We start from the raw sequence: 26,092 nt of genomic DNA, 5'->3' as shown, positions 1-26,092 counted from the left end.
CCGGACGATCGAAAACCAGAAGTGAGTGTTCCAGTTTTTGAAAAAAAATTTGGAAGCCGAACATCCAGCGCACCTTCCGATATTGTTTGCGGCATGCCTGCACAATTGGAAACCAATTGGAAGCTGCTCTGAATGTTTCAGAAGTTGAACTGACTTCCAGAATGGAGGTACAACTGTACTTGTTTTTGGGAAACCCATGCTGGGTCTTTGAATTCTGGTGCTGGAGGAGACTCTTGAGAGTCCCATGGACTGCAAGAAGATCAAACCTCTCCATTCTGAAGGAAATCAACCCTGAGTGCTCACTGGAAGGACAGATCCTGAAGCTGAGGCTCCAAGACTTTGGCCACCTCATGAGAAGAGAAGACTCCCTGGAAAAGACCCTGATGTTGGGAAAGATGGAGGGCACAAGGAGAAGGGACGACAGAGGACAAGATGGTTGGACAGTGTTCTCGAAGCTACCAGCATGAGTCTGACCAAATTGTGGGAGGCAATGGAAGACAGGAGTGCCTGGCGTGCTCTGGTCCAGGGGCTCACGAAGAGTCAGACACGACTAAACTACTAAACAGCAACAACAACAATGCTGGGTCTTAGTAATCACAGCATCCTTTTCTAAATGCTTACAAAGTGACTGTTCAGCTATCTGTTCTAGGACATTTCCTGGTACTGAGGCCAAGCTGACTGGTTGGTAATTACCTGGATCTTCTTCCCCACCTTCACTTTTTGAAGAGGGGGACATTTGCCTGTCTCCAGCTTGCAGGAACCTCCCTTGTTTTCCAAGAATTCTCAAAGCTTATAGACAGAGGCTCTGTCTATAATCCTCACATCATTTATTCTGCTATCACCAAGTTGGGCAACACTTTTCTTTTCTTTCTTTCTTTTATTTTTTAATTTTTATTGGAATTTTATTTACAACATAGCACAGACCCCCCACCCCCAATACACATTAAACGTGAACATAACATACGGTGAACATAACATACAACAATACAAACAACCAAATAAAAGACTTCCTTTGTCCTGTATCTGGCCTCCTTATTTACTTCTTATAAACTGTTTCCTTTATGAATAATTATTTAAAAATTTCTAATTATAACTTAAATATCCACAAAGTCTCCTGCAGGCATTAATCGAAACAAGTCCAGGTATGTATTTTAGGGCACTGTTTTGTGAAGTATTCTCTGCATTTCCCCCATGCTTTTTGAAACTCTTGTCTAGTGTGATCTCTAATTGCCTCTGTTAATCTAGCCAGTTCAATATACTCTAACAGTTTGTCTTGCCATTCCTTTTTTGTTGGCACATTTTCTTTTTTCCAGTTTTTAGCAATTAGGATCCTTGCTGCTCCTGTGGCATAGAGAAATATTTTCTGATCTTCTCTTGTGATACCTGTATTCGTTATCTGAAGTGAAGGCACGAGACAAGTGTTGATCATTATGTGAGCTGCGCACAGGTGGTCTGAAGCGAGCGAGCGAGCAAGCTACCACCATTCCTGTGGAGCCTCCTTTTATTGAGACAAACATGCAAGCTAGGCAAATACATTTTTGGGCTGTGACCTTTACACATCTTCCGTCTCGAGATTGTGGGGTGGTACAAAGCTATTTTGGCATCTGTTCCACAGCGTCATTTTCCCCTTGCACAGTGTATGACGTAGGAGACAAAAGTCTCATGGAAAAGGGTTACAGACAGGACACTGCTGACTTCTGAGACCGCAAAAGGTCAGACATGGGTGGAACGATGTACAGACAGTTGTGGCTTGTCTGGGGGAGGCGTTTCCCTGAACCCAAGGTCACACGTGCAGGCAGACGTGGCTGCCTGCTGGTGGGGAAGTGTGCTCCCTCCGGACCCCACTCCCCACTCCGCGATATCCCTACGGTTATCCCTAGTAGAAAAGCTTCTGTATTTTTCATAAAGTTATACTTAAACATTTTTTTAAGCTCGTCATACACTATGTTCCAGAAGCTTTTGATTTTTTCACAGGTCCACCAAACATGTATAAGTGTCCCCTCCGTTTTACCACACCTCCAGCACAGTTTTGTTTTTGTCTTATGCATTTTAGCTATTTTGGTAGGTATTAAGTACCATCTAAATCCCTGCTCCTGCCAACCTAGCAGTTTGAAAGCACGAAGTGCAAGTAGATAAATAGGTCCCGCTCTGGCGGGAAGGTAAACGGTGTTTCCGTGCGCTGCTCTGGTTCGCCAGAAGCGGCTTGGTCATGCTGGCCACATGACCCGGAAGCTGTACGCTGGCTCCCTTGGCCAATAAAGCAAGATGAGCACCGCAACCCCAGAGTCAGCCACGACTGGACCTAATGGTCAGGGGTCCCTTTACCTTTACCTTAAGTACCATGTATAAAACATATTGATTATGTTTCCCCTCAATACTGTAAATTTCCAGTTCTTTCTCCATAGTTCTTCCCATGCTGTTAAGTTAATGGTTTTCCTAATATCTAAAGCCCACTTGATCATTACCTCCTTGACCTGTTCGTCTTTGACCTCCCACTCCAATAATGTATAATACATTTTTGATATTACCTTGGTTTTGTAATAACACTTTTTCTAATAATGAAGGTTCGTTTGAGAAACCATTTTTCTTATCTGCCCTGAAGACTTCATGCAATTGATGGTATTGGATCCAACCCGTAAGGTGTTGTTTAATTTCCTCATGATCTTTAATTACCAATTGTCTTTTTCTTTAATCAGATCTTAATATGTGGCTTCTAATTCCATATTTTTAATATGTGGCTTCTAATTCCATATTTTTCTTTTTTATTGTAATTGTTTCTAGAGGTGATGCCCACCATGGTGTTTTCGGTTCTAGGAGATCCTTATATTTTGTCCATGTTTTATATAATTATTTCCTTATGACATGATTCATAAATCCCCTGTGTACTTTCCCTTTTTCATAAGCTAAATACGCATGCCAGCCATAATGATAAGCCCTTCTAGATCTAACAAATCACCATCTTTTAATACAATCCACTCTTTTAGCCAATTTAGACAGACAGCATTGTAATATAAATTTAGGTCAGGTAGCGCCAGTCCACTTCTATGTTTTTTATCTGTTAGAAGTTTGTGTTTACCCATAATTCTTGGGTTTTTTGCCATAATCTAAGACTTCCCATTCCTCACATTCCTTTTGGGTGAAGACAGAGGCAAAGTAGGTGTTGAGCAGTTCCACCTTCACTCTGTTACCCAACAGCATTCTTCTGTCTTCTCCATGTTCTTCCTCTTGCTTCAAACATAGCTGAAGAAAGCTTTTAAAATTATTTTATTTTATCATAATTTTTTATTGAGTTTTCCATATTTCATTTCAATTCAATACACATATTCACAACTTATATTATTTGCTCAGAAGGAGCATTGACCTCCTTCCCTCCCTCTTTCTGACTTCCCTATAACATTAACGTATCTACCGCATTCCCATAATCACTTCTTTACCTTATATCAGCATTTTTAAAAAAACACTCTCTCATTTGTAAATTAGCATCTTGATTTCACATTACTAAGCATTTCATGTTAAAGCTACAAACGTTTTCAAGTAAGTACAGTTTTCTTTCAAATAATAAATAAATTTGCTCCAGTCCTTTTGAAATCTTTCATCGGGTCGATTCCTGATTTTTCCGTCAACTTCGCCAACTCCACAAATTCTACCATCTTTACCTGCCAGTCCTCAAGTGTGGGGAGTTTTTGCTGTTTCCATCTTTGGGACAGGAGGATTGTTGCTGCTGTTGTGGTGTACATTAATAAATGTACATATTTTTATTGAATTTCTTCACTAATTAGCCCCAGTAAGAATGCCTCTGGTTTTTTTACTGAAATTATATTTTAGTATCTTTCTTAATTCATTGTAAATAATCATAGAATCATAGAGTTGGAAGAGACCACAAGGGCCATCGATTCCAACCCCCTGCCAAGCAGGAAACACCATCAGAGCACTCCTGACATATGGTTGTCAAGCCTCTGCTTAAAGACCTCCAAAGAAGGAGACTCCACCACACTCCTTGGCAGCAAATTCCACTGTCGAACAGCTCTTACTGTCAGGAAGTTCTTCCTAATGTTTAGGTGGAATCTTCTTTCTTGTAGTTTGGAACCATTGCTCCGTGTCCGCTTCTCTGGAGCAGCAGAAAACAACCTTTCTCCCTCCTCTATGTGACATCCTTTTATATATTTGAACATGGCTATCATATCACCCCTTAACCTCCTCTTCTCCAGGCTAAACATGCCCAGCTCCCTTAGCCGTTCCTCATAAGGCATCATTTCCAGGCCTTTGACCATTTTGGTTGCCCTCCTCTGGACACGTTCCAGTTTGTCAGTGTCCTTCTTGAACTGTGGTGCCCAGAACTGGACACAGTACTCCAGGTGAGGTCTGACCAGAGCAGAATACAGTGGCACTATTACTTCCCTTGATCTAGATGCTATACTCCTATTGATGCAGCCCAGAATTGCATTGGCTTTTTTAGCTGCCGCGTCACACTGTTGGCTCATGTCAAGTTTGTGGTCAACCAAGACTCCTAGATCCTTTTCACATGTACTGCTCTCAAGCCAGGTGTCACCCATCTTGTATTTGTGCCTCTCATTTTTTTTGCCCAAGTGCAACACTTTACATTTCTCCCTGTTAAAATTCATCTTGTTTGTTTTGGCCCATTTCTCTAATCTGTCAAGGTCGTTTTGAAATGTGATCCTGTCCTCTGGGGTGTTAGCCACCCCTCCCAGTTTGGTGTCATCTGCAAATTTGATCAGGATGCCCTTGAGTCCATCATCCAAGTCGTTGATAAAGATGTTGAATAAGACCGGGCCCAAGACAGAACCCTGTGGCACCCCACTAGTCACTCTTCTCCAGGATGAAGAGGAACCATTGATGAGCACCCTTTGGGTTCGGTCAGTCAGCCAGTTACAAATCCACTGAGTGGTAGCATAGTCAAGACCGCATTTTACCAGCTTCTTTACAAGAATATCATGGGGCACCTTGTCAAATGCCTTGCTGAAATCAAGGTAGGCTACAGCCACTGCATTCCCTTCATCTACCAGGCTTGTAATTCTGTCAAAAAACGAGATCAGGTTCGTCTGACATGACTTATTTTTCAGAAATCCATGCTGACTATTGGTGATCACAGCATTCCTTTCTAGGTGCTCACAGACTGTTTGCTTAATGGTCTGCTCCAGAATCTTCCCTGGTATTGATGTCAGACTGACTGGGTGGTAATTATTTGGGTCCTCTCTTTTCCCCTTTTTGAAAATAGGGACAACATTTGCCCTCCTCCAGTCTGCCGGGACTTCGCCTGTTCTCCAGGAATTCTCAAAGATGACTGCCAGTGGTTCTGAAATCACATCTGCCAGTTCTTTTAATACTCTTGGATGCAGTTCATCTGGCCCTGGAGACTTGAATACATCTAAACTAGCCAAGTACCGGTATTCTTGTACTATCTCCTTAGTTATTCTGGGCTGTGTTTCCTCTGCTGAATCATTTGCTCCAAATTCTTCAGGTCGGGCATTGTTTTCTTTATCGGAGAAGACTGAGGCAAAGAAGGCATTGAGGAGTTCAGTCCTTTCTGTGTCCCCTGTTTGCATTTCACTATCTTCTCCTCTGAGTGACCCCACTGTTTCCTTGTTCTTCCTTTTGCTACGAACATACCCATAGAAGCCTTTTTTGTTGCTTTTAACCTCTCTAGCAAGCCTGTGCTTTAGCTTTTCTGACTTTGTGTCTACGCGTGCTGGCTATTTGTTTGAATTCCTCTTTGGTGGTTTCCCCCCTTTTCCATTTTTTGTACACATCCTTTTTTAATCTTAACTCAGTTAAAAGTTCTTTAGATAGCCACCCTGGCTTCTTTAGGCATCTTCCATGTTTCCATCTCATTGGTATTGCCTGAAGTTGTGCTTTTACTATCTCCCTCTTAACAAACTCCCAGCCATCATGAACTCCCTTTCCTTTTAGTATTACTGTCCATGGGATCTCACCCAGCACTTCCCTAAGTTTTATGAAGTCGGCTTTCTTAAAAGTCAAGAAATTGAGTCCTAGTATGCTTGGCTGCTCCTTTCCGCTGTATAGTAAACTTCAGAAGAGCATGATCACTCGTGCCTAATGATCCTTCCACTTCTACCCCACTAACCAGGTCATCAACATTGGTTAGGACCAGATCTAAAATGGCTGTTCCTCTTGTTGCTTCTCCCACTTTCTGGACAATGAAGTTGTCTGCAAGGCCAGTGAGGAATCTGTTTGACCTTATGCTCTTGGCTGAGTTTGACATCCAACAAATATCCGAGTAATTGAAGTCCCCCATTACTACTATCTCCCTTCCTTTTGCATGCTTGGCCATCTGTTCCAGGAAGGCATCATCTATGTCCTCTGTTTGGCTTGGGGATCTATAGTAAACTCCCACAATGAGGTCACTGTTATTCTTCTCTCCCTTAATTTTGACCCAAATGCTCTCACTTTGGCTTTGAGGTTCTAAATCTTGGATCTCTTCACAGGTATACACATCCCTGACATATAACGCCACTCCTCCTCCTTTCTTGTCTGGTCTGTTTCTCTGAAATAGATTGTATCCCTCCATTATTACATTCCAATCGTGGGACTTATCCCACCAGGTTTCAGTGATGCCTATTATGTCATATTTAGTTTGCTGCACCAAGAGCTCAAGCTCATCTTGTTTATTTCCCATGCTTTGCGCATTAGTGTACAGACATTGAAGTCCATTAATCATTCCCCCGTGTCTCTTATTTAAGGATTTTTTCCTCCCACCACTAGGTCTGCGTGCTGTTTGCTCCATTTGGCTTATGACATTTGGATGATCATCTTCATCAATTGATAGACTCCTACCTTCAGTAGCACTGTCTCCCAAAAAGCCTTAACTTTGGTGCAGGTCCACCACATATGTAGGAAGTTTCCTTCCTTCACCCTGCATTTTCAACATGACTTATCCTGACAGCTATACATTTTGGCAAGCTTACTCGGAGTAATGTACCAACGATACATCATCTTCATTAAGTTCTCCTGAAGAGCCACACATGCAGTAAATATAATTGTTTTATTCCATATTAATTCCCATCTCTCAAAATCAATGTTGTGCCTAAAATCCTGTGCCCATCTTATCATCATGATCTTTACCTCCTCATCTTTTGTATTCCACTCTAACAATACTTTGTACATTTTTGACACCATTTTCTTTTTACCATGATAAATTTTTATTGATATTATACATATAGACATATACAAAATCCAATACATAGGTTACACATAATATATCCACTCCATAAATTATAAGTACAGTTATTTTAGGCTCTGCCAAGCCTTGGACTTCCTTCCACTCCTTTGGTAAGTATCAAATAGACTCTATAGTCACGTATTTTATCTCTTTTACTTAGTAGCCCTTTACTGTTAGAGTTATTCCAGTCCCACCAGTGTCTTTCAAAATTTGGTTCCAATATACATCCAGTATTTAACCCAATTGTCGTGAAATTTCTGTTCATCTTGGTCTCTTATTCTTCCTGTTATTCTAGCGAGCTCGGCATAGTTTGTCAATTTAACCTGCCAGTCACTTATATTAGGTATAGCCTCCGTTTTCCAATTTTGTGCTAACATGATTCTTGCGGCTGTTGTGGCATATAGGAATAGTACCTTATCTTCTTTTTTAATTTCTCTACCCATCATTCCTAGCAGAAAAGCTTCGGGTTTTTTGGGGAAAGTGTATTTAAATTTTTTTTAAAGTTTGTTGTAGATCGATTCCCAAAAGCCTTTCACTTTGCTGCATAACCACCACATATGGTAGAAATCACCATCTACCTCTCCACATTTCCAACATCTTTTATTCTTTAACCTATAGATTTTAGCCAGTTTCACTGGCGTGTGGTACCACCTATATATCATTTTCCACATGTTTTCCCTTAATGCCGTACATGTCGTGAACTTCATGTTGATATTCCATAATTCCAGCCACCTCTCGAAATCAATGTTATAACCAATGTCTATTGCCCATTTAGTCATGGCCTCCTTCACCTCCTCGTCTTTTGTGTACCACTCCAATAAAATATCATATATTCTAGACAGTATTTTATTCTTACCTTCAACAACTTCCACATTGAATTTAGATTTTTTTATCTTCAAATCCTAATTTCTTTTTATCTTCTTTTAACAAATCATTTACCTGGTGGTATTGCAACCACCCAGTAAATAAGTTTTTAATCTGTTTTCCTTGTAAGTTCTTCATAAGTGGCATTCTTCCCTTCCATATTAGTTTTTTTTTACCGTTAACACCTCTATTGGTGAAATCCACCAGGGTGTCTTCCTTTCCAATAAATTTTTATTTCTTTCCCATACTTGGAATATTGGTCCTCTAAAAATATGATTTAGAAAGCCTCTATGTATTTTCACCTTTTCATACCACAGGTACGAGTGCCACCCGTACCTGTTATCGAAGCCTTCCAAATCCAAGATGTCTCTATTTTCTAGCCTTATCCAATCTTTCAACCACAATAGACACGCCGCCTCATAGTATAAGCTTAAGTCCGGTAGGGAGAAACCCCCTCTTTCTTTTCTATCTACCAATTTTTTCATTTTTATTTGTGGTCTTTTTCCCTGCCAGATGTATCTCGCCAAGGCTCTTTGCCATTCTTTACACTGCTTTAGACCTTTAAGTACCGGGATGGTTTGAAATAAAAATAACATTCTAGGCAGAACATTCATTTTAATAACCGCTATCCTCCCCAGAAAAGATAATCTCATTCTCTCCCAAATTTCTAAGTCTTTCTTAATGTTCTTCCAGGTGACCTCATAGTTATCCTTATATAAGTTAATATTTTTGGCCGTAATCCACACTCCGAGGTACTTCACCTTCTTTGCTGTCATAATTCCCGTCTTTTGTTCTAAATCTGCAATATCTCCTTTAGTTACGTTTTTGGTCAGCATTTTAGTCTTATTCTTATTAACCTTAAGGCCTGACACAGCACCAAACTCTTCAAATTTTTGTAGGGCTTCTTTTAAACTATGCTTTGGATTTTCTAATGTTAGTACAATGTCATCTGCAAAAGCTTTAATTTTATGTTCCTTAGTTCCTACCTTAACTCCATTAACCTCTGCTGTTTCCCTCAGCCTCTTAGTAAGTACTTCCAATACTGAAATAAATAATAGAGGAGACAAGGGACAACCTTGTCTGGTCCCTTTAGATATATCAAAAAATTCTGATGTGGTATTGTTAATTACAAGTTTTGCCTTTTGCTCATGGTAAATAGCCTCTATACCTTTTCTAAATCTTTCTCCCATCCCCATCCTTTTCAAGTTTTCCATCAGAAAGCACCAAGAGACATTATCGAATGCCTTCTCGGCATCGATAAATATCAAGGCCGCCTGTTTATCTATCCTAGTTTCCAAGTATTCAATGATATCTATCACATTTCTTACATTATCCTTTACTTGTCTCCCTGGTAGGAAGCCCATTTGATCTTTATGAATTCTGTTGTTTAATACTCTTTTTAATCTTTCTGCCATTATATGGCAGTTTGATCCATCTTTTAGATTTAGGGGAGCTAGTCTCAAACGTTTGTTGGGGGAGACCTAGGTTTTTTGGGGGGGATTTATTTGTCCTGTCTTCACGCTTTTATGATGGAGGACCGCTGTAGTCACCCCCAACGACACGTTCTCAAGATGGAGGGTGAGGGAACAGCTGCAGTCGCCTGTGGTTCCTGCGCAATGTTTGCCATCTTGCCAAAGGTTGCAGGCAGCTTTACCTGCAGCAATTGCATGTTGATTGCCCTCTTAAAAGACAAAGTCCAGCAACTGGAGGAACGTGTAGCTACGCTCCAAAGAATTAGAGAGCTGGAGCTCTTCTTGGTAGCAACAAAGCACACCGTCTCCACCAAGGAGGAGACAGGGGACTCCCCTGAGAAGGCTAGTTCACCAACACAGGAGCCAGATATATGGAGAAACGTGACTCAAAGAAGTAGGAGGCCCAGGGTTCGCTCTGATTGTTTAGAAATACGCAATCGCTTTGAGGTCCTTTCCCCTAGCATGGAAGACGAAGAGCAGACTCCATTTGAGGATCTCTCCCTCATTACAGTCGATCAGGTATATGAAGACGAGCAGCAAAGGCAGTCTTCAGGGAATGTGCAGGCGACCTTGGAATGGACAGCTCACGGAAGAACCCCGACCAGACCTAAGAGGAGGCGAGTAGTGGTGATAGGGGATTCCCTACTGAGAGGAACAGAAGCAGTGATCTATGGGCCTGACAAGATGTCTCGGGAAGTGTGCTGTCTCCCCGGGGCTAAGATCCAAGATGTAACTGAACGACTGCAAGGAATCATAAAACCCACTGACAAATACCCCTTCCTCTTGGTTCATGTGGGAACCAATGACACTGCAAGCAATAGCCTCCAGAAGATCAAAAGAGACTACGAGGCTCTGGGCAGGAAATTGAAGCAATTAAATGCACAAATTGTCATCTCATCTGTCCTCCCAGTTGAACGACGTGGCCCAGGGAGAGAGGGGAAAATAGTGGAAGTGAACAACTGGCTTCACAAATGGTGTAAACAGGAACGGTTTGGATTCTTAGATCACGGAATGCAGTTTCTTGAAGATGGACTTCTGGCAAGCGATGGGCTGCACCTCACAATGGTTGGGAGGAATGTTTTTGCCAAAAATCTCAAAAACCTCATCAGGAGGGCTTTAAACTGACTAATGTGGGGGAGGGAGACAGTGCTCCTGAAGGTAGGAGTCTATCAATTGATGAAGATGACCATCCAAATGTCATAGACCGAATGGAGCAAACAGCACGCAGACCTAGTGGTGGGAGGAAAAAATCCTTAAATAAGAGACACGGGGAAATGATTAATGGACTTCAATGTCTGTACACTAATGCGCAAAGCATGGGAAATAAACAAGATGAGCTTGAGCTCTTGGTACAGCAAACTAAATATGACATAATAGGCATCACTGAAACCTGGTGGGATAAGTCCCACGATTGGAATGTAATAATGGAGGGATACAATCTATTTCAGAGAAACAGACCAGACAAGAAAGGAGGAGGAGTGGCGTTATATGTCAGGGATGTGTATACCTGTGAAGAGATCCAAGATCCTCAAAAGCCAATGTTAGAACCTCAAAGCCAAAGTGAGAGCATTTGGGTCAAAATTAAGGGAGAGAAGAATAACAGTGACCTCATTGTGGGAGTTTACGATAGATCCCCAAGCCAAACGGAGGACATAGATGATGCCTTCCTGGGACAGATGGCCAAGCATGCAAAAGGAAGGGAGATAGTAGTAATGGGGGACTTCAATTACTCGGATATTTGTTGGATGTCAAACTCAGCCAAGAGCATAAGGTCAAACAGATTCCTCACTGGCCTTGCAGACAACTTCATTGTCCAGAAAGTGGGAGAAGCAACAAGAGGAACAGCCATTTTAGATCTGGTCCTAACCAATGTTGATGACCTGGTTAGTGGGGTAGAAGTGGAAGGATCATTAGGCACGAGTGATCATGCTCTTCTGAAGTTTACTATACAGCGGAAAGGAGCAGCCAAGCATACTAGGACTCAATTTCTTGACTTTTAAGAAAGCCGACTTCATAAAACTTAGGGAAGTGCTGGGTGAGATCCCATGGACAGTAATACTAAAAGGAAAGGGAGTTCATGATGGCTGGGAGTTTGTTAAGAGGGAGATAGTAAAAGCACAACTTCAGGCAATACCAATGAGACGGAAACATGGAAGGTGCCTAAAGAAGCCAGGGTGGCTATCTAAAGAACTTTTAACTGAGTTAAGTTTAAAAAGGATGTGTACAAAAAATGGAAAAGGGGGGAAACCACCAAAGAGGAATTCAAACAAATAGCCAGCACGTGTAGACACAAAGTCAGAAAAGCTAAAGCACAGAATGAACTCAGGCTTCCTAGAGAGGTTAAAAGCAACAAAAAAGGCTTTTATGGGTATGTTCGTAGCAAAAGGAAGAACAAAGAAACAGTGGGGTCACTCAGAGGAGAAGATGGTGAAATGCAAACAGGGGACACAGAAAGGGCTGAACTCTTCAATGCCTTCTTTGCCTCAGTCTTCTCCGATAAAGAAAACAATGCCCGACCTGAAGAATTTGGAGCAAAGGATTCAGCAGAGGAAACACAGCCCAGAATAACTAAGGAGATAGTACAAGAATACCTGGCTAGTCTAGATGTATTCAAGTCTCCAGGGCCAGATGAACTGCATCCAAGAGTATTAAAAGAACTGGCAGATGTGATTTCAGAACCACTGGCAGTCATCTTTGAGAATTCCTGGAGAACAGGCGAAGTCCCGGCAGACTGGAGGAGGGCAAATGTTGTCCCTATTTTCAAAAAGGGGAAAAGAGAGGACCCAAATAATTACCGCCCAGTCAGTCTGACATCAATACCAGGGAAGATTCTGGAGCAGATCATTAAGCAAACAGTCTGTGAGCACCTAGAAAGGAATGCTGTGATCACCAATAGTCAGCATGGATTTCTGAAAAATAGGTCATGTCAGACTAACCTGATCTCGTTTTTTGACAGAATTACAAGCCTGGTAGATGAAGGGAACGCAGTGGATGTAGCCTACCTTGATTTCAGCAAGGCATTTGACAAGGTGCCCCATGATATTCTTGTAAAGAAGCTGGTAAAATGTGGTCTTGACTATGCTACCACTCAGTGGATTTGTAACTGGCTGACTGACCGAACCCAAAGGGTGCTCATCAATGGTTCCTCTTCATCCTGGAGAAGAGTGACTAGTGGGGTGCCACAGGGTTCTGTCTTGGGCCCGGTCTTATTCAACATCTTTATCAACGACTTGGATGATGGACTCAAGGGCATCCTGATCAAATTTGCAGATGACACCAAACTGGGAGGGGTGGCTAACACCCCAGAGGACAGGATCACACTTCAAAACGACCTTGACAGATTAGAGAACTGGGCCAAAACAAACAAGATGAATTTTAACAGGGAGAAATGTAAAGTATTGCACTTGGGCAAAAAAAGTGAGAGGCACAAATACAAGATGGGTGACACCTGGCTTGAGAGCAGTACATGTGAAAAGGATCTAGGAGTCTTGGTTGACCACAAACTTGACATGAGCCAACAGTGTGACATGGCAGCTAAAAAAGCCAATGCAATTCTGGGCTGCATCAATAGGAGTATAGCATCTAGATCAAGGGAAGTAATAGTGCCACTGTATTCTGCTCTGGTCAGACCTCACCTGGAGTACTGTGTCCAGTTCTGGGCACCACAGTTCAAGAAGGACACTGACAAACTGGAACGTGTCCAGAGGAGGGCAACCAAAATGGTCAAAGGCCTGGAAATGATGCCTTATGAGGAACGGCTAAGGGAGCTGGGCATGTTTAGCCTGGAGAAGAGGAGGTTAAGGGGTGATATGATAGCCATGTTCAAATATATAAAAGGATGTCACGTAGAGGAGGGAGAAAGGTTGTTTTCTGCTGCTCCAGAGAAGCGGACACGGAGCAATGGTTCCAAACTACAAGAAAGAAGATTCCACCTAAACATTAGGAAGAACTTCCTGACAGTAAGAGCTGTTCGACAGTGGAATTTGCTGCCAAGGAGTGTGGTGGAGTCTCCTTCTTTGGAGGTCTTTAAGCAAAGGCTTGACAACCATATGTCAGGAGTGCTCTGATTGTGTTTCCTGCTTGGCAGGGGGTTGGACTCGATGGCCCTTGTGGTCTCTTCCAACTCTATGATTCTATGATTCTATGATTCTATATCCGCAAATAGTTTATAGTCGTTATTTAATAACGAAATCGGCCTATAGTTCTTCACCTCTAAGGCGTCTACATCTTTTTTAGGGATTAATGTAATATAGGCTTCCTTCCAGGTGTTCGGAATCCTTCCCTCTTTTAAAGTATTATTCATCACTTCACATAGAATTGGACATAATTGATCACTTAATGTTTTATAATATTTGGCCGGTAAGCCATCCGGCCCCGGCGCTTTCCCAATTTTCATCTTTTTTATTGCCTTCCTTATCTCATCTTCTGTAATCATCTGGTCTAATAACTCTATTTCTTCAATGGCAATCTGTTGTAAATGATATTCTTCCAGGTAGCGATCTATTTCGTAGTCTGTTTCCTTTCCTCTTTTATATAAATCCTTATAGTACTTCTGAAATATCCTTTTTATCTCTTTTGGCTCTTCCACTATCCTTTCTCCATCCCTTATCTTGCAGATCGTATTTTGTTTTTTCCTTTCTCTTATTTGCCACGCCAAGTATTTTCCTATTTTATTGGCTGAATCAAAGTTCTTTTGCTTCATCATTTTGATTTTCCACTCAATCTCCTGATTAACTATCATAGAAAATTAGGCTTGTAATATCTTTAAGTTTTGCTGTATTGTCTCCTCACCTGGTTTAATAGCTAACTGTCTTTCGTTCTCCATAAGCTGTGTTAGAATCTCCTCTTTCTTTTTCTCTTTTTCTTTTCTTAAATGGCTATTTTTCTGGATTAGGAAGCCCCTCATAACGGCTTTTCCTGCATCCCAAACCGTTTCTATAGCTGTCTCTTTGTCTAAGATCCACTTGAAATATTCTTCAATTGTTTCTTTTGCCTCACTTACTATCTTTTGATTGTTAAATATGCATTCATTCATTCTCCATCTAAATGCTCTAACATCTTTACCCTTTATCTCTATAAATACCGGATTATGATCAGATATAGTTTGTGGGAGGATTTCAGATTTAGTTAAACTCTGTATCAACTCCTTCGAGATCCAAATATTATCGTTTCTCCCCCAACTCTTATTTGGATTTGAGAAAAAGGTATATTGTTTTATAGTGGGGTTTTTAAATCTCCAAGCGTCAATTAGTCCCATATTATCGACCAAATCAAAAAATGTTCGAGGTAACTTGCCTTCCTTTGTCTCTTGCTTTTTTGTTGATCTATCCAAGTTTGGTGACACCACTCCATTAAAATCGCCCATCAATATCATTTTTTGATCGATCCACTCTAATAACTTATTACCTAATTCGGAGAAGAAAGCCGATTTTTTATCGTTAGGTGTGTATATTCCGGTGACAATTATTTTTACTCCTTGAAATACGATCTGTACTACTATCATTCTCCCTTGTTCGTCTTTATACAGTAATTTTGGGTCGAATTTTTTCTTTATGTATAGTACCACACCTCTTTTCTTAACCTTATCCGATGCCACAAAATCCAACCCTAGTTTCTTATTACTCAGAATTCTCTTATGTTTTCTTGTTACATGAGTCTCTTGTAAGCAGATTAGGTCAAGGTTCTTTTTTCTGGATTTGGAAGCTCCTCATAACGGCTTTTCCTGCATCCCAAACCGTTTCTATAGCTGTCTCTTTGTCTAAGTTCCACTTGAAATATTCTTCAATTGTTTCTTTTGCCTCATTATATATTACTATATATGTGTAATCTGGTTCCTTTTATTTTTATTGTTAAGCCCGTTAACGTTCCAAGACAGTATTTTTAAAGCCATCGATTATATACAATTAGTAAGTTATCAAATCTAGGTTAGGACTACTGTTCTTTGTCTTCTTTCTCTTCCCCTTCCCTCTCTTCTGTTAAATTTGTCTCTCTCTCTTCCTCTCTTCCTCTTCACTCCCCCCACCCCCACCTCCCTCCCCCAGCCGCTCCCCCGCCTCTCCCCACCCTGCCATCCTTCCAAGTTCCTTCTCGTATCTTCTTGCAAATTTTTCAAGTTCTGAAGGGCTGGAGAGTTTAAATCTTTTATCCTTAAAGTAAAATGAAATTCCTTCCAGAAATTCCCATCTATATAGGATCCCCTTTTTCTTCAATTGGTTGGTTAATTTTTTATACACACCCCTCCTTCGAAGAAATCTCGAAGGGATCTCTTTAAATATAATGATTGGGTTTCCTTCAATACATAACATTTTGCTGTAGTTCTGTTTCAGTACTTCATTCCTCATATCCAACGAATTAAACATGACTATTACATCTCCTGCCAATTTTTCCCCCTTAGCTTTAGCCGATTTTGTTTTTATCCGAAAAATATTTGCTAGAAAGTGAGGAGGAATTAAAGAACCTTTTAATGAGGGTGAAAGAGGAGAGCGCAAAATATGGTCTGAAGCTCAACATAAAAAAAATGAAGATCATGGCCACTGGTCCCATCACCTCCTGGCAAATAGAAGGGGAAGAAATGGAGGCAGTGAGAGATTTTACTTTCTTGGGCTCCATGATCACTGCAGATGGTGACAGCAGTCACGAAATTAAAAGACGCCTGCTTCTTGGGAGAAGGGCAATGACAGGCCTAGACAGCATCTTGAGAAGTAGAGACATCACCTTGCCAACAAAGGTTCGTATAGTTAAAGCTATGGTTTTCCCAGTAGTGATGTATGGAAGTGAGAGCTGGACCATAAAGAAGGCTGATCGCCGAAGAATTGATGCTTTTGAATTATGGTGCTGGAGGAGACTCTTGAGAGTCCCATGGACTGCAAGAAGATCAAACCTCTCCATTCTGAAGGAAATCAGCCCTGAGTGCTCACTGGAAGGACAGATTGTGAAGCTGAGGCTCCAGTACTTTGGCCACCTCATGAGAAGAGGAGACTCCCTGGAGAAGACCCTGATGTTGGGAAAGATGGAGGGCACAAGGAGAAGGGGGTGACAGAGGACAAGATGGTTGGATAGTGTTTTTGAGGTTACCAGCATGAGTTTGACCAAACTGCGGGAGGCAGTGGAGGACAGAGGTGCCTGGCGTTCTCTGGTCCATGGGGTCACGAAGAGTCGGACACGACTAAACGACTAAACAACAACAACAACAACAACAACAACAACTTATCTCTTCTTCCTTCCTATATAACCAAATTGCCAACTCTTTAACCATTTTAGATCTTATATTCTCATTTTAATCCTCTGGGATCCCTCTAAATTTCAGGTTTGATTGGTTCTGTCTCATCTGAGTCATAGCCATGCTGTCCAACAATTCTTCCTGTACCTTACCTATCTCCTTAACTTCTATTTTAATCCTGTCCAAATCCTTCTTACTGTCTTTCGTATCCTTTTGCACCCTTTTCATAGAATCCTCAAGTACTTTGGCTCTTACCGATAAATCTTTAACTTTTCCTGTCAGTTCTCCCACCACCCCCTCCAATCTCTTATCTAATGTATCCTGCACTTCCAATAGCTTTCTCTCAATATATTGTTCATTATGTTTAAATTCTTTCCTTATTTCAGCCATCAAACTATCATAGTCCTTGATTTCTTTCCCCTCCTTCCCATCTTCTTGTCTAGATGGCCTCCTTTCTGCTGGCGTTCCCACCCCTTTTTTCCTTTTTCCTTTTTTTTTAAATAATATTTTATTAAGTTTAACAATAGAAAAATAGAACAATAAAAACACAGAAAAAATATAAAACACAACAATACAAACTTTCACAATACATAAAATACAAACATTTAACAAGAGGGGAAAAAAGAACAATCAACACACAAAAAATAGAATAAGAAAAACACACATCACTCTTTTCTAATTATTCATCTTCAATTAACTTATTTTCCTGACTTCCTCACGCCTCCCTTTTTTATATCCCTTTTTAACAATTAGTTCAGCAAATTCGTATCCTACTACTTTATCCTTATATATTTTACCTCCCAAGTTTCAAATTTTTATCTCTTATTACTAGAACCCCTTCATTTTAATTCAATGTCATCAGCATTCATACATTTTACAATACTTCTGTAAATAAATTTTAAATTTCCTCCAATCTTCTTCCACCAACTCTTCTCCCTGGTCTCGGATTCTGCCAGTCATCTCAGCCATTTCCATATAGTCGATTACTTGCATCTGCCATTCTTCCAAGGTGGGTAATTCTTGTGTCTTCCAATACTTTGCAATGAGTATTCTTGCTGCTGCTGTAGCGTACATAAAAAAAGTTCTATCCTTCTTTGGCACCAATTGGCCAACTATGCCCAGGAGAAAGGCCTCTGGTTTCTTCACGAAAGTATACTTAAATACCTTTTTCATTTCATTATAAATCATCTCCCAGAAAGCCTTAATCCTCGGGCACGTCCACCAAAGGTGAAAGAATGTACCTTCGATCTCCTTACATTTCCAACATTTATTATCGGGCAAATGGTATATTTTTGCGAGCTTGACTGGGGTCATGTACCACCTATACATCATTTTCATAATATTCTCTCTTAAGGCATTACATGCCGTAAATTTAATCCCAGTGGTCCACAACTGCTCCCAGTCGGCAAACAAAATATTATGACCAATATCTTGTGCCCATTTAATCATAGCAGATTTTACCGTTTCTTCCTCAGTACTCCATTTCAACAGCAAATTATACATTCTTGACAATATCTTAGCATTGGGTTCCAACAATTCTGTTTCCAGCTTTGATTTTTCCACCTGGAAACCAATTTTTTTATCTTGATTATAAACCTCTCTTATTTGAAAATAATGTAACCAGTCTCGCACCTTCCCTTTGAGTTTCTCATAACTCTGCAATTTCAGCTTGTCACCTTCCTGTTCCAAAATTTCACCACCCCTTTTTTCTTTTTGTATGTCAACTTATATTAGCTAGTTATTAAAGACTCTCCCCCCCCCCGATAGTCACTGTAATAAACTGCTGGATTCCTCTGTTCCTCCCGTTGGTTTCTTCCTATGCAGTTTCCTTTGTTCCCACACGGTGGTGCCTTATTAACCTTCCAAGTCTTATTTCTTTTCTCTTCGGTAAGACTCCTCAACAGGAAGTCTCCCTGCACACGGAGCCAAGCAGCTGATCTCGTGCAATATTAATAATCACACGATTAGGGGGGAACCAAATGCGCAGAAATACACAAAGAGGCAACCAAAAAAGCAACAAAAAAGAATAAAGAGAAAACACATAGAAAAGCCAAAGAAAAAAAAACCAATAGAAAAGAAAAACCAAAAAAAAAAAAAACACCAAGATGCAAATAAGAAAAACCAGTCTCAAAAAATAAACCATACAGATATATCCACTGGGGACGGGAAATAGAGAGAGTTGGGGAGAAGTAAAGAATGGATGGAGAGGCCGGGAGAAAGTAACCGCCAAAGTTACAGGGGCAGATAGATAAAGTCACGTAGTAATTCTCTGGAACTCTGGAAGAAATATGAGGTGAGTCTTCGTCCGAGAGCGAACCCAGGAGAGCAAGGCGGGGCCGAATGGGGAGACGCTCCACAATGAAGAAGGCTTCCATAGATAGCGGAGAATCCTGGCAAACTATCTTATTGATTTTCCTTTCTTTCCGAAGGTTCCCAGTCTCTTTCCGCTATAATAGTGGTTCAGTCTAAAGCACAGCCTCCATCTTCTCCTACTTAAATGTTAGAGTATATCTCTTTAAAACGGGAGGAGGCAGGGAAGAAAATGGCGGTACGAAAACCCACTGTATTTTTACTTTTTCGTTTTTACTTTCTCCAAGCCATTCACTTTTTCTCCCAAACCTCACCGGAAGAGCGCTGCCTCTCCACGTCTCCCCTCCTCCTATTGTCCGTCTGATTTTCAATCGTTTGACTGACCTAAGTATATACCAGTCTCTCCCCTTTGTTCAAACGTGAAAAATGAGAAGGATAGAAGTTGTTGTTTAAGTACTGATTAGATCAGTCCCCGTTCAAATACACCAGGCATAGAATTGGGTGTAGAAAACCCGCCGATATATCTCAAGCCGGTCGCTGGCACAACACTCTCCGACCAGGTAGAACAGAAAAATTCCTTTCAATGTTACTTTGCCTCAGACTCCTTGTACTTCGTACTTTGTATCTGAGGTCTCTCCTCTACACCCACTTAGCGGCAACTTTCTTACTTTCTCTCTCTCGCAGTCTTCCGCTATACTCCATTTTACTCTTACCGCCGGTAGTGGACTCCTTCTCCTTCACCCCACGCAGTTCTTTTTCAGCTGGGTTCTTTAATTAAACTTTCTGTCTGTTATCAGCTTGGTTGCTTTAGCTATTTCCCAGCTTTTTTGGCTGTTGTCGGAGGTTCACCGCTTTTCACGCGGAGCCTGAGGCTTCACAACACGGAGTCTGTTGCTTCCCCTTCATGCTGCAGCTCCAACCCTGTTAAACGCCGACAACACAGGCGAGCACAAGCAGCGTCGCTGGGTACTCTGTCCCCCAGAATAATCCTCCTGAGGTTTCGAGGTTCACGGAGCCTTCGTGACCCCTCTAGACCTCCGTGTTGTTCAAGACCCCCCCGGAGGGCAGCCTCACACTCCTTCCCGTGGCCGGGGCATCCCGGAAGTCCCCATTTTCTTTTTACTACACAACAGTTCTGTCTCAATTTTTGATTTAGTGTTACCAAATCCATTATTTTTATAATCTTTCCTAAAGACATATTGCAATTGGTGGTACTGTAACCAGTCAGTTAGTTTCCCTCTCAACTCCTCAAATGATTTTAATTTTAATTTACCATCGACTTCCACCAATTAATCTCTATATGTCACCCATTCCTTCCCCATATTCTTCTTTTTTACTGCAAATGCCTCCAGTGGTAAAATCCACCACGGGGTTTTGCGTTCCATACCTTATACAAATATTTTCTGATGATATGGTGCAGAAACCCTCTCTGCACTTTTACCTTTTCATACCACATATAAGCGTGCCATCCAAACCTGTTATCGAATCCTTCTAAATCTAATGCCTCCTCATTATCCAATACAAAAAAATTTTTTTTTCCTTCCAGTAGCACCTTAAAGACCAACTAAGTTAGTTCTTGGTATGAGCTTTCGTGTGCATGCACACTTCTTCAGATGCACACTTCTTCATTATCCAATGTCATCCATTCACGCAACCAACTAAAGCAAGATGCCTCGCAATAATTTTTTTAATCTGGCTGGCAGAAGCCACCTCTCTCTTTTACATCTGTCAAAATTTTGTATTTAATCCTAGGCTTCTTCCCCAGCCAGATAAATTTAGAGATTCGTTTTTGCCAAATATCACATTGCTTTGTTCCACATATAATGGGGATGGTCTGGAATAAAAATAACAATTTTGGGACCACGTTAATTTTAATAGTTGCGATTCTGCCCATCAACAATAATTTCATTCTAGTCCAAATTTCAAGATCTTGTTTTATCTCATTCCATACCTTTTCATAGTTGTCTTTGTAAAGGGTGATGTTTTTTGTTGTGAGCCATATGCCCAGATATTTTACTTTTTTGCAGTCATTAATTCTGTTTTCATTTATGCCTCTTCTATTTTCTTATTGTCCATATTTTTTGCTGATAATTTTGTTTTGCTCTTATTAAGTTTGAATCCTGCTAGATGACCATATTCTTCTATTTTTTTCACTGCTTCAACTGCACTGCTTGTTGGTTGTTCCAGCGTCAACATTACATCGTCTGCAAAAGCTTTATACTTGTACTTTCTATAGCCAATTCCAATGCCCTTTATTTCTTTTGTTTCATCTATTTTTTTCAACAGAATTTCTAATGTTGTTATAAATAATAACATTGATAACGGGCATCCCTGTCTTATTCCTTTTGATATTTCAATTATTTCCGTAAGTGTATTATTGATTATTAGTCTGGCATATTGTTCTGAGTAAATAGATTTAATTACATTTATAAATTTCGTTCCCATGTTCATAATTTCTAAATTTATTTTCATGAAATACCAAGACACATTATCAAATGCCTTCTCGGCATCCAAGAACATTAACACCGCTTGTTTATCCCTTCTGGCATCCAAAAATTCAATTATACCAATAATGTTTCTAATATTATCTTTCAGTTGTCGACCAGTCACAAAGCCAGTTTGGTTTTTCCCAATTCTCTCTCCTAATATTTGTTTATACCGATTAGCTAGAATACTAGCAAATAATTTATAGTCATTATTTAGGAGAGAGATTGGTCTGTAATTTTTAACTTGAGTCAGGTCTATGTCAGGTTTAGGGAGCAGGGTGATGTGGGCTTCTCTCCAGGTCTCTGGAATTTTATTTCCTTCTAGAATATTATTCATCACTTCCACCAAAGGTGCAGACAGTTGTTCCAAGCATTTTTTATCAATCAACCTTTATTACCATCCAGAGACCCAACAAATCGTTACAAGGCAATACACAATTCATACAGCCTACCTCCAGGTTAAACAAGCATTTCGTTCAGAATATAAGGAATATTGGTTCTTGCAACCACCGATAAAAACTTGGCCACTGCTAATGTTCTAGCATTTGTCCGGTCTTCCAATAGGAACCTGACATAGTGAGCCTCTGATTTTCCCGGGAAAGGTACCAGCAAGGGTAATATCAGTTCAGCCCTGGCTTGCTCATATTTTGCACAGTGCAACAAAATATGTTTTATGGAATCGATGTCTTGAGCACACGAGCAAAGTCTGTCCTGGTAGGGAACTCCTCTCAACCTGCCATCCAACACTGCAGAAGGAAAGACGTTTAGTCTGGCTTTGGTGAAAAGCCTTCGATAATTTGGTACTGTCAGGTTTTTAATGTAAGATGTTAACTTAAAGACATGCCCATATTGTACTCCTACTGCCAGCAGACTACAGACTGCATGTGATCGAGATCGCAAGTCACTGTGTGCATTATCCCATAATCTTTGCTTTAACATCTTTAAGGCGCCTTCATAACCCAGGTAATACAGTTGGGGGGGTGACAGACCAATAGAGGTGACTTTTTTAGCCATGGTTGTCTGCCATTTGCTGACAAATTCCTCATTGGTCAGGTGTTGGTACAAACCCTTCCCCAGATCAAACACTAAAATCCTGAGCCAATGTTTTAGGGCAGCCCACCATGCTTTAGTTGAAATTGGGCATTCACCAGCTTCTAACAGAAGTATGGAGTTGGGGACACAGTTGGGTACCTGCAGCAGAGATTGTAGAAATTTTGCCTGAAAGCCATCTAGCTTTGGCAGGTCCCCATTATGCCAGACATTTGCAGCGTACAGGAGTTGGGAAACCGGTTTTGTCTTGAAAACCCTTAAGGCTGCTGGAACATATTTGCCGCCCTTTGTGAAAAAGAATCTGGGTATGGCTAGCTTTGTGATCTCCGCCTTTTGAAGGGAGGTTTGTCAGTGGTGCTTCCAAGATCCTGTAGGATGGAATGTGAGCCCTAGATAACTGAAGTATTTTATTTGTTCAAGGTTATGGCCATCCAGCACCCATTTAGACCAGGAGAAACTTCTTTCGAAAACTAAAATTTTAGATTTTTCATAATTAATGGATAAACAATTTCTTATAATATTTGGCTGTCAATCCGTCAGGGCCTGGTGCTTTACTAATTACTGCTTGTTTTATTGCCATTTTTACTTCTTCTATTGTTATCTTGGTATTGAGTTGATTTCTCTCCTCATTTGATGTTTCCTTCAATTTATTCTGTTCTAAATATTCTTCTGGGACGCGGGTGGCACTGTGGGTAAAACCTCAACGCCTAGGACTTGCCGATCGCATGGTCGGCAGTTCGAATCCCCGTGGAGGGGTACACTCCCGTCGTTCGGTCCCAGTGCCTGCCAACCTAGCAGTTCGAAAGCACCTCCGGGTGCAAGTAGATAAATAGGGACCGCTTACCAGCAGGAAGGTAAACAGCGTTCCGTGTGCTGCGCTGGCTCGCCAGGTGCAGCTTGTCACGCTGGCCACGTGACCCGGAAGTGTCTGCGGACAGCGCTGGCTCCCGGCCTATAGAGTGAGATGAGCGCACAAGCCTAGAGTCTGGCAAGACTGGCCCGTACGGGCAGGGGTACCTTTACCTTTACCTTTTAAATATTCTTCTATTTTACCTTCATCTTCCTTTCCTTTGCTGAATAATTGTTTATAATATCTTTGAAAATTCTTCTTAATTTCATCTGGATTTTTAACTGTTTTCCCTTCAAGCATCAATTTCATTATCGTATTCTGTTTTTGTCTCTTCCTTAATTGCCAGGCTAGCAGTTTTCCTGCCTTATTCGCAGATTCAAAATTTCTTTGATTAAAAAATTTAATTTTCCATTCTATTTCTTGATTTATTAATATCGAAAATTGTGTTTGTAACATTTTTATATTAGTTTTAGCATAATTATATTTAGGGTTGTTTGCCAATTTATTTTCATTACTTATTATTTGTTTCAATATCTCTTCCTTTTTGCTCTCTCTTGATCTTTTTTGAATTGCATTCTGCTGTATCCAAAATCCTCTTATTTGATGCCTTTGATGCGTCCCATACAGTATTGATGTCCACTCCTTTGTTCATATTAAACTCAAAATAGTCTTTCAATGTTTTTTGTGCCTTTTCCAGTATTACTTGATTATCCAGTAATCCATCATTCATCCTCCACCTGAATGTAGTTTCGTCTTTTCCTTTCATTTCCATTTTTATTGCGTTATGATCCAAAATGGTTTTGGGGAGGATTTCTATTTTTGTTGTTCTTGTTGCCAATTCTCTAGAAGTCCAAATGTAGTCTATTTTTCCAGCACTCTGGTTTGGTTCAGAAAAGTGACTGAATTGTTTTTCTAATGGATGCTTTAATCTCCAGATGTCTATCAAATCATTATTTTCTACTAAATTGAAAGATGTTTTAGGCAGCTTCCCTTGATTTGTTACCCTTTTCTTTTCTGTTCTATCCATTTCTAGGGAGACCACCCCATTGAGGTCTCCCATTAATACTAATTTTGGTCCATATAGTCAAACAGTTTTTCCTCTAACTCTTTATAAAAGTTCGCTTTATTATCATTTGGGGCGTAGATACCCACCATAATCAATTTTTCACCCTGTATTGTCATTTCACCTGCAATAATTCTTCCTTTATCATCTTTAAATATTTGGCGTTATTCATATTTTTCCTTTATATAGAACACTACCTCCCTTTTCTTACTTTCATCTGCTGATATATATTCTTTACCCAGTCTTTTATTTTTAAGAATTCTATTGTGTTTTTTCACATGTGTTTCTTGTATACAAATTACGTCAAGATTCTGTTTTGATAATACGTGTTCAATTTTATTGCGTTTAATTTTATTGTTTAAAACATTTACATTCCATGATATTATTTTCAACCCCATTGTTGTTGAAAATTAAATACAAAGTTGTTATAATTTAAATTTCTTTCTCCTCTTCTTCTTCTTCCAGTCTTATATCGTCTTCTTTCTTCCCCAGTTCTTTTCTGTACCTTTTCATAAATTTTCCCATCTCTTGGGGGGATTTGATTTTGAATTTCTTATCTTTGTAAAAAAAAGGATATCCACTCTGGGAATTCCCACTTATACCATATTTCATTTCTTCTTAAAGTTAAGGTAATGTCTCTGTAATCTTCTCAGCGTTTCAGAAATCTTTTTGGTGTTTCCTTGTAAGTTATAATGAATTTTTCATCTATGCATAACCTATTTTCTCGATTTGTTCTTAAAATAAAGTCTTTCATTTCTCTCAAATTCAAAAATACAAGGCAGTCACCAGGCAATTTTTTACCTCTTTCTGTCTTGTATTTAATCCTGAAAGCCTTATCTATTGTTTTTCCTTCTTGGTCTTCCTCTAATTCTAACCAATTTGCAATTTTCTTTATCAATCTTTCCTCTATATTCTCTCTTTCCTGCTCTATTACTCCTCTAAAGCGGAGATTTAATTCCTTCTGTTTCATTTCCATAAAGGCAAGAGCATCCATGGTTTCTTCATGCATTTTAGCTAGATCTGCAATCTCTTATTTTATTCCCCCCCTCTTTTTTATTTTCTCTAACGTCTTTCTGTGTTTTTTTTACAGTCTCTTCTAGGGCTTGTGTTTTTATCCTGGCCTCTCCTAATTGGCCTCCTAGTTCTGCCACCGATCTATCATTTTTTCCCTCCATTTTGTCAAATTTGTTATCTAATTTTTTTGTATCTTTTATATCTTTTATATCTTTCCAATTTCTGCTAGGATCTCTGCAATATCTAATTTAAGTTCCTCCTGTTTCAAATTTCTTCTATCTGCTGGGGTGGCTACCAGTCCCTTTTCCCCTTGCGTACTCATTTTATTTATCTGATTTTCTCCCTCCCCCCTGCAGTTCCTTATCTGGCCATCTGGTGGCATCTATTTATTTCCACTTTTAGTATTCCTTGTAATGTTATAAGTTGCCACTAGGTGCTTCACAGGTCAGTACAATACAGTCACAAAACAAACCGTTGTGATTATATTTTTGGCCACTTGGTTTTATCCATAAAGCATCCACAGAGAGACCACGCAAGAGGAGAACAAAGGATAATGGCGTCAACTC

Source organism: Podarcis raffonei, chromosome 14 (genome assembly GCF_027172205.1).
Source record: "Podarcis raffonei isolate rPodRaf1 chromosome 14, rPodRaf1.pri, whole genome shotgun sequence".
NCBI classification, from domain to species: domain Eukaryota; kingdom Metazoa; phylum Chordata; class Lepidosauria; order Squamata; family Lacertidae; genus Podarcis; species Podarcis raffonei.
The sequence above is the reverse complement of the archived record's forward strand: the minus strand, read 5'-3'. Positions refer to the sequence as shown.